The sequence below is a fragment of the Ursus americanus genome, chromosome 8 (genome assembly GCF_024610735.1).
Source record: "Ursus americanus isolate L20-20 chromosome 8, mUrsAme1.1.p, whole genome shotgun sequence".
Lineage (NCBI taxonomy): Eukaryota > Metazoa > Chordata > Mammalia > Carnivora > Ursidae > Ursus > Ursus americanus.
The window spans coordinates 51672941-51682224 of NC_142134.1; the positions used below are offsets into that span (position 1 = coordinate 51672941).

At 45.2% G+C, this 9284-nt stretch overlaps 1 protein-coding gene across 2 annotated transcripts in view; it reads right to left on the bottom strand.

Annotated features, from left to right (window-relative positions):
• RHOH (ras homolog family member H) overlaps positions 1 to 7253 on the bottom strand; it is a 46272-nt gene extending 39019 nt beyond the window's left edge. Inside the window, exon 1 of one of the 2 annotated variants that reach the window (XM_045815990.2) lies at positions 6784 to 7253. The gene's annotated coding sequence lies outside the window, so the exon portion shown is untranslated. Of the gene's footprint in view, positions 1 to 1125; positions 1452 to 6783 lie in introns of those variants that run through there. The other variant, XM_045815989.2, reaches the window with a different exon arrangement.
• Between the last annotated feature and the right edge of the window lie 2031 nt (positions 7254 to 9284).

The following is a 9284-nucleotide window of genomic DNA, read 5'->3' on the forward strand; positions in this document are numbered from 1 at the left end:
CATGTCTTCCAGACCGACTCTAGCTTACCCTTAAACCCCCTTCTTGGAACTCCTGTAACTTATAGCCCACATCACGCTGATATTCACACAATTCCCACCTTGTACTGCCTCCTGAATTTCACTTCTCACCATGACTACTAGATTATAAATTCCTCGGGTAGAGAATTCCTTATATTTCTCTTATATCTTCCACAGCACCAGCTTGGAATCATAAGTGATTATTGACTATTTATTGCTTGCCTGAATATTTCAATGGCAGCTTTAATTTAGGGAAGCACCTAAAACTAGTGATTTCCCTAGCTTTATTTAGCTACAACCCAGGCTATTGATGGTACCTCACAGCATGTCTCCAAATCAAACCACCTCAAAAACTAAATTTAATTTAAGTCAATTTAAAAATAAATACTTCTGCATCATATGCCACTTGTAGAAAGAGGACTTGAGCATTGGCAATCGGTGGAACAGACAGGCGAGGAATTCCTGATCCAGATCCTTCCTCATCGGGATTTTGGTTGGTTTCTTTTCTGATTAAGAAAATTTTAAAAATCTTATTCATACAGAGACACCTGGGTGGCTCAGTCAGTTAAGCATCTGCCTTCAGCTCGGGTCATGATCCCAGGGTCCTGGGATCAAGTCCCACATCGGGTTCCTTGCTCAACAGGGAGCCTGCTTCTCCCTCTGCCTGTTGCCGCTCCCACTGTTTATGCTGTCTCTCTCTCTCTCACAAATAAATAAGTCTAAAAAAAAAAAAAACAAACCCTCTTATTTGTACAACTGAGAGGATCTTTATATTTACTTATCAAACATAGAGTGATATTTAAACTACCCAAATATTTGAATTCAGTCATAGTCGATCACAAGCATTTGAATTCTCTAGAAGAATATCTGAAAAAACAAAAGCCAACTCTTATAACTTGTAACTTTTCAAAAGCTATACGCATCTTGTCAGGATGGCAGGGGGAGCTGGACACCAGAGCAACTCCACTTTCCCCCATAAAATGGTTTCATCCTTTACAACGGGTAGAACAAGATCATTACTGTGTGTAGCCTAGAGTAAAAGCTACATAAATTGGAGAGATTTCTTTTGACACTGAGGAAATATTTTCAAAGAAGCCAAAGTCTTACCTGTTGTAGAATGCTGAAGAAATTTCTTGACACCAAAATGACTGACTCCGGAAGTCAATCTGTTCAGTGCAGGTAAGGAAAAGCAAAAGCTGCCCGAGCCCTTTCACTATTAGGATTTCCTTCTGGAATCAACATTTTCCTTCCTCCCCAAGAATATCCCTGATTCACACTGGAAGAACCAAAGATGTCAGAGCTGAGCTAGTAGAGAATCCAGCCCAAGATGGTTGGGTTTAGCGTGCGCGGTGACTGAGGTGGCAGGAACAATCCGAATGTGACGATAGAGATTAGCAAGTTCCTGTGCATAAGTCAGTTTCCTGTAGCTGGCTTCTCTGAAGAGGGGATTTCATCTGTGTGGGTTTACCCGTGTGTGTGTGTGTGTGTGTGTGTGTGTGTGTGTGTGTGTGCAGGCGCACGTGCGTGTCTGTCCATGACAATATATTGAAAACTTTCCCAGATAAGAGGCCCCTCTGATTCCCACCAACAAATCACCAGTGTAAAACTGAGGAAAGGAAGAGTGAAAAACCCAGATGATTCCTTAAGGAAGTGAAATAAAGCAGGGGAAAAAAAAAGAAAGAAAAAAAAAAGTCCACTCCTCTAACTGGTCTTAGTTCATTTCAGCTTAGGAAAAAAAACTCCTGAGAACGTACACGTCCGCTTGGTGAACATACTAACTGTGGAGGGAAAACAGTAGGTGGCTAGTTTGTTTTTCTTTGATTTATTAATAGCTATCAAGTAATAATTTAGAAAGAACTGACTCAGCCAGAGCAAGAGCTGAGGCAGCCCCACCATGAATTCACCCTTTTTTGGACCAGCACCTGCGTTATGAGGTAGGTGACTGAGTTGTTTTCAGACTCCTCACAGTTTCATTATTTGCCTCTAAACACAAATTTACTTTTTTTTTTCCTTCTGTGCAATGCAGGTGTAGAGACCATCTGCATCTAGGTTACGGTGAAGTTGCCTAGAACGATAAATTTCATGACGTGCTCACACTCCCCCATGCCTCAAATCCCTGAAAGCTACTGCCCCCAAATGCTACGGCCCAGGGTGAGATCGTAGTCAAAATATCTATGTGCCATAAAGATCCAGTAAACTCCGTTCGAGTCGACAAACATCTATACAGCCCTTACTATGTGTAAGATCAGTGTGGGGTGCTGGAGTAGGGCTCCCACCACACAGAGATGAGATGCCATTTCTCACTCAGAATGGTTAAAATCAAGTAATGGAGAAGGACATGCTCATAAGGGAGATACTCCGAATCAGGATTTATTTACAGATCTCACTTGAAAAATCCTGGGACACAGGAGTCAGGTAAAAGGCAAGTGTGTGCAACCATTTTACCAGTTAAAATAGCCACTGAGCATTGACATGGATTCTCTCATAACATTCCAGGGGGCCTCACTGGCCTCCAGGAGGCCCCACAGACCAGTAGCATCATTTGAGGGCCATCCTTATCATTGTAGACTCAGAATCCTGTTATGCACCTGACACTGTGCACTGAAGAGAAGCACAAAGACCAAGACAGATCTATTTCCTGTCCTCACAGCACCTATGTCCTAGTTGGGTGGGGGGAGCGGGGAACAAACAAAACCATTCAAATACATGCACTAAGTACACATTGTAGCGATTATTACAAAGGAACCAGAAAAGAAGCTGAGCTAGACAGCAAGACAGTATCTATATCCTGGATGTGGTCCAGGAGGGCCTCTTTAAGAAGCTAACATTTAAGCTGAGACCTGTGATTCTCAGCCCTGGCTAAGAATTAGAATCATCTGGGAAGCTTTAAAAAAAAAATACCAGTAGCTAGGCTCCACCCCTAGAGATTCTAGTTTAATTTGTCTGGGTTGGAGCCTGGGTATTAATATACCCTCGCCCCCCACATCCCGATCATTCTCATGTACCACTACCACTACCGCTCTACTAACGGGAAAGAGAGGCCTGGAGAGAGCAGGAGGAAGGACCGTCCTATTGTATGTGCAAAGTCCCTGAGACAGGAAAGAGTTTGCCATGTTCTAGGGAGTGGAAGAGGATTACTATGTCTAGAGTGCAGCGGTGGTGGGCATAAAGGGTACAAGACGAGCGTTCTCAGAGAGGGACACGCACTCACTAAGCCCATCAGACACACTTACAGGAACCCGAGTGTCAGTTTGTTAGTGTGCAGGAAGAACTCAATCTGCCAGGGGAGATCGTTGAGCTCACTGACAAGTATGTTATCTCCTTCTAGAAAATTCTCTACGGAAAGCCAGATCACCATCATGATATTATTAGGTAAGCCAAACACAGGGCTTGTGGATCCTTTAGTTGTTTACCACTGGTTTTGCTCATCGAAAGATTTAGGGCAGCTTGTAGAGATACACACACCTTAGCAAGATCAAACCAATTAAAAATGAGAAATGAAAAGATGACACAGAGAGAAATGAAGACAGAAATTCTAAAACCAGGGGTGAGGTTACAGAAAAGAGGGGCCTTGTGGTTCTAAGCTTTTAAGCTACCCTATGAAACGAAAAATTCTGCCGCATGAAAAATTGAGTGGTCCCTCAATAAAATCACTGGGTTATTGTTCGGGATGCCGAGACTAAAGCGAAACTCGGCCCTGGATTCTCACAGAGAGGACGGCACGGCTGAAACACTGTCCTGCACTAAACCCAGCCAGCGACTAGTTTTGGGCAGCGGTTCCTTGCCTTGTTTCTCCATGTAGGCTGATTTCCTCTCCCGAGAGAGTTGACTAAAGGTAATCCTGGGGTACAAGTAGGGGAGGGTGTGCCGGCCGGTGGTAGTTGATACAGGGTACACTGTCCCTCGCACTGCTGTGAGGGGCCAATTTAGTGCAGAGATGGAGCTCAATGTCGATTTTGTTCAGAAAATGGGGGCTAGAAGAGTTTCCTCATCCAAGCTCCTAAAGATTGGGGGCGGCAAAGGGTTCAAAATTGGTCATACTTCCAGCAAGAGACCCAGGGGTTTTCTGTGTCCCAGCGTCCCTTGCGACAGCGGGGGAGTCGGGCAGGGACAGTGGCCTGCCTGGACAGCCCCCTCCACCTGCCATGGAAGGTGAGGCAAGACTCTGCCCTTTGAGACACAAAGCAAGAGGTGCCACAAGCAGGAGGCGTCAGGCCTTGTGCCTTTTCTCCACAAAAGGGCAGACGTACTCCCAGGGCCAGGCCAGGTGGACTGTGTCCGGATGTCCAAGCACTCCCACCGCATCCTGGGTGGTGCTGGGAAGGGCGTTGCTGCATCCGGCTGAGAAATTCCCCTTTGTCCGTGGCTCCCTGGCTGCGCCTCTTCTTCTGGTGGACTGGCTCGGTCTGTGTGCACGGTTGTCGTTTCTGGTGTTCTCATGTAGACTCTGTGCTTCCCCCTGCTCCTGACGTGAGCACCTCTCTCCTATGGCCTCTTCCACACCTCTACCCTTCACATACAGTTTAATCCTGGGGGGGTAGGGGGTTCTTGCTGGGGGTGGGAGCGGGTTGGGGCAGCGATCTAACTTTCTTCCTTTTCTGGAAATTTCTCTTTTTGGTTCTCTCCCAATCTCCCTCTCTGTGTCTCCCTGTCTCTGTCTCTGTCTCTCTCTCTCGCTTTTGCCCCATTCTGTTAATAGACAGGGGTCCTGTTGAGGGGCGGAAGCAAATGACTTAAAAATACACGTACCCACCACACGATCACAGATACACAAACCACACGAACCTTTTAGGGTGTCGTTCTGATGCCCCATAGTCTGGCCTTGGGACCAAGGTGGGGGGAAATCCTGGGGAATTCAGAGCAGTGGGCGGGAAGGAAGCTATGGGTATGGGGTTCCTAATAGGGACCCGACCCGGGTTATAAGCCATATTCTGGGAGCCCGCCTCCCATGAGCTCCCACACCACCCATGTCGACACTGCCAAAGCTCCCACCAAGGAGCTCTGTGAAGCCCAGTTCCAAGGCCCTCGAGGCCCAGGGCCTGGCCTTGCTCACTGGAGTATCTCAGGCATTGACTCGTCAGTCACCCAAGAGCCACTTGCTGAACTAGACTGATTCTCTCATCTGAGCCTTGCAATAGCCTATGTGATAAACATTTAAAAATATGTTTTACAGCCAAGGAGACCTCCTCTGGTGGAATGAAACTCTACGGCCTATGAAAAGCAGAACAAAGATTTAGCCCATCGGCTGTCCTGGTTCTTCATGCCACTGTCTCCCAAAAGAGAGAGCTGAGCCGCTATGGGAAAGGGGGGCCGCCAGAGCCCCCGGGGCCACAAGTCCATTTTTTCTCTCCTGGGTGCCCCTCCTCTGAGATTCCCAGGCAAACACAATCCACTAAAGGTCAAGATTGGCTTTCTCAAAACGCCTTCCTTTGAAATGCCCTTTGCTATGGAAGAAGCACGGTTTATTTTCTCTTTAACAGTCTCCTAAGAACAAGGACCTCTTTTACGGAGGATTTTTATGTAAATAACAAGACAACCATCTGCGTACCCTGGACTTGTGCGTAAGTGGTATTCTTGCCCATTGCAAAGGCTCTCTGCCATTTATTCCAAAGAAAGCTCTTAATGACGATGGTAATCATATTGAATAGTAAAATCTTGGGAACCTTGCGATATCAGTCATTTACTAAATTATTTCTCCCCTGGGTTAGTAAGATGCCTCCTCCTTCTTCTTACTATTAACTTATTAACTGAAATGATTTAGATTTAGTGGGTAGCTTTTAATGTTTACACAGACCCTCATCTGTGATATGCCACCTAATAAGATAAAATATTGCAGTGGGTTCTGAAGATGGAAAATACATACCAAAACCTTGTCTGAATGCTTCGAAACCCAGGGCATTAGTCATACTGTAATTATTCTTACCCAGCTCCCCACTGCGTGATAACTGTATTAAGCCAAAACACACATTCCTTCTGATTGAGAGACTTCATGATGGGGATTGTAAAATGCTAGCCCTTTGTAAGAGAAAGAGCTTAATTCTGATGTATAATACGTCAGTGCAAAATACATTCGTGTAAAATGCCCTTAAATATTCTAAATATTAAGATGTCTTAGAAATGCTGCAGGCTTAGACATCACATGCACAATTTCTTCCTTACATGTTTTAACTCAGTATAAACAAGAGCCGTCCTCAGCAGATAAGAATATCGTTTCAAACATCTCCTCGCTTCCCTCTTATTGCCAGAACCATCATTTCCCCCGCTGTTCTTGTCATCATCTATCTTCTCTTCAACTGTTTTAATGTAACATGCTGCCTTTTGTCTTAGTGAATGTGAGGTTCTCAGAATTCTCAACTGCCACTTTTTTCCGGGTGTGTTTGCTCTGTGTAACTGTGTGTCTCGAGCAAACATTGACATCCTGGTTCTTTTTAGTGCAGAGCCATCACTCACACCAACGCGGGCTCTCCTTGCAGAGGACGAGAGCACCCAAAGTAGTCATTCAAGTGTGGCTCTGAAGTTATGGTACTTTTCTTGTTTTACTGTCAGAGCAGAGCTCCTGGGGTCAGATGACCATTACCCTTCAAAGAGGTCGCTCAGCAGCTGAGGCACTTTTCCAACACGGCAGGCATTCGTCAGAGAACTTGGAGAACCTTTTTACAATATCCTTCCAACCCGGCTTAATAAACCACAAAAGAAAACCATAATCACCACACTCTCTTCACAACATGTACTTAACTCCAAATATAATCTGGTTTAGTCACCCACCTTATTCACTGGATGAAGCTCCAAAGGGCCGTCTCCCAAAATCACGTCCACCCGAAAAGGACAACGATTTGCTATCATGGAAGTAAGGTAAAAGAACGTGCCTCAGGCTCAGAGCAAATCCAGAAGAGGAGCTCGAGACATGATGTCAGAGCAGCGTCTTTCTGTCAAGTGCATTAAACTCCCAGGAGACCCCTGCAAAGGGCACAACATTCACTCTGAGGCAGAAATGTTGGTTTGTTTAAAAAAGAGGAAGAAGAAGAAGAAGGCCATCACTGCTTCTTCTCACATTCATATTTTACTCGTTGCCTTGATAGGGATCTGTAGTTTGGGCGCAAACATCACAGGGTAACTGCAACTCAGCGCACCTGCTCGGAGCGGGGGTTGCAAACGTTTCAGTTGTAAGGCAGAGACCGGTGAGTGTTAACTTGCCATCTCTTCAAAATAACAGATCTCCTGCACAGTTCTGGAGGGAACAGGTTGAAGGCTGTACAATCTGAAATTTTGGAGAAAGCGTCCATGTGAATTAAGACAAAGAAAGATTCAAATCCCGTCTCCATCTAATTGCAAGGATAGGGCCCGGATCTTCCCATCTGGAAGATAGGTATAATAATATCTCTCTTGGAAGGATTTTATTTTAAAAGATCTGTAGAATCCTTGAAATACAGTAGATGCTCATTACATGGTGGCTATTAATAGCCACTCCTGTTTGGGACTTTTGCCTTCTGGGGTTTTTTTCCCCTCTACCCCTATCCTCTCTTTGAATAACAAGTGTTTAATTTCATAATTTGAGAAGCTTTGCCAGTGCCCAGTGGTTGAATAAAGTGATACAAGCTTACATATCATGCATAGGATTCTAATGTCATGTGTTTATTGTCTCAACAGTTTAAAAGGATCTAGAATTTTATTAAAGTAATCTCTACTCCCACCATGGGCTCGAACCCACAACCCCAAGATCAAGAGTCACATGTTCTACCAACTGAGCCAGACAGTCATCCCAAAGATCTAGAAATTTTAAAATCAAGTTCTTTTTTTTTTTATATATATTTTATTTATTTGTCAGAGAGAGAGAGAGAGAACGTGCATGAGCCGGGGGAGCAGAAGGCAGAGAGAGAAGCAGGCTTCCCACTGAGCAAGGGGCCTGATGTGGGACTTGATCCCAGGACCCTGGGAACAGGACCTGAGCCGAAAGCAGACGCTTAACCGACTGAGCCACCCAGGCGTCCCTAAAATCACGTTCTTAATGGCGCTTTATTTCTTATGCATAATCAGACAATCACAGAATCTCAGACATGCCTGAGGTCATCTGTTCAAACACTACAAACACCTTAAGTGAAATTTGTCCTTTCTCTTCTCCTCCAACAAATATTTCTTGAACACTTGCTATAATATTTATTAAGCACTGTGCTGGGCCCTGGAGAGACAGCAGTGAACATTAACAACCACAAAAATAAAACAGCCTGCTCTCGTGAGTCTGCGTGTACTGGAGAGCAAGGCAATGGACACGATCATCTAGCAACAGAACCTGTTACAGCATGAGAATTACAAAGAAGCAAAATAAAGCAGAAAAGAAGGATAGAAAGCTTGAGCAAGGTGCATATCTACATACGAAATTCAGGGAAATCTACACTGGGAAGAAGAGGGAGTTCAAGTCTGTTTTTCAAACACCCAGTAGCAATTTTAATGTTCACAGGCCCTTCACATCAGCGTCCCCAGGTTTAATGAGCGTGGGCCTTCTGCTCGGTGCTGGAAGCCCTGCTTCCTCATGTGCCCTCCGTGGGACAGGGGAGCTGACTGCCCATCTCTGGAGGTGGCCCTGCCCAGCTAGAAGGGGGAGGTCTGTGGGTGCTCACCCCTCGGCCCCAGCCCTCCACTATGCTTCCTTCTCCACCCTGAGTTTTTCTCTGAATCCTCGTAAGTCATTTCATGATGGACTGCTGACATCTAGAGAGAAATACGACCAAAGCTAAATACCTAGGGGAAAATTCCAGGGTGGTAGGAGCTTTTCAAGACAGTGCCTCAAAGCAGCCTTGTCCTTTAGCTCGCTCTTCTCTGCTCCCGCGCTCCTTTCAACCAACTCATGATCATAACTTAGTAAGAGCAGTGACACTGACCTACTCTTCCCTGAGCATTAACATGCTCCAGTTAAACACTTTATATGATTTTTTTTTTTTGCTTAATCATCCTAACAAGTATGAGGTAGGTACCATTGTTATCTCCATTTGCAGAGGAGGAAACTGAGGCACAGAAAACCTTAGTACGTGGTTCAAGATTGCTGAGGCAATAAATGGCCTGACCTGATTGCATAAATCATTTCTGCGATGGTGGCCAGTGGAATTTTGCCAGTATCTACAGTACCCTTAACTACAGGGTACAGCTGTATCATTTAAATGTCGATTGTTAGGATGGTCTCCCACATCAGGTGGGTAGCCCAGGCTGGCACCCAGCCTGTTTGCCTGAACGCCACATGGCGTATTGGAGAAGACTGATCTTCAAGATTTTAT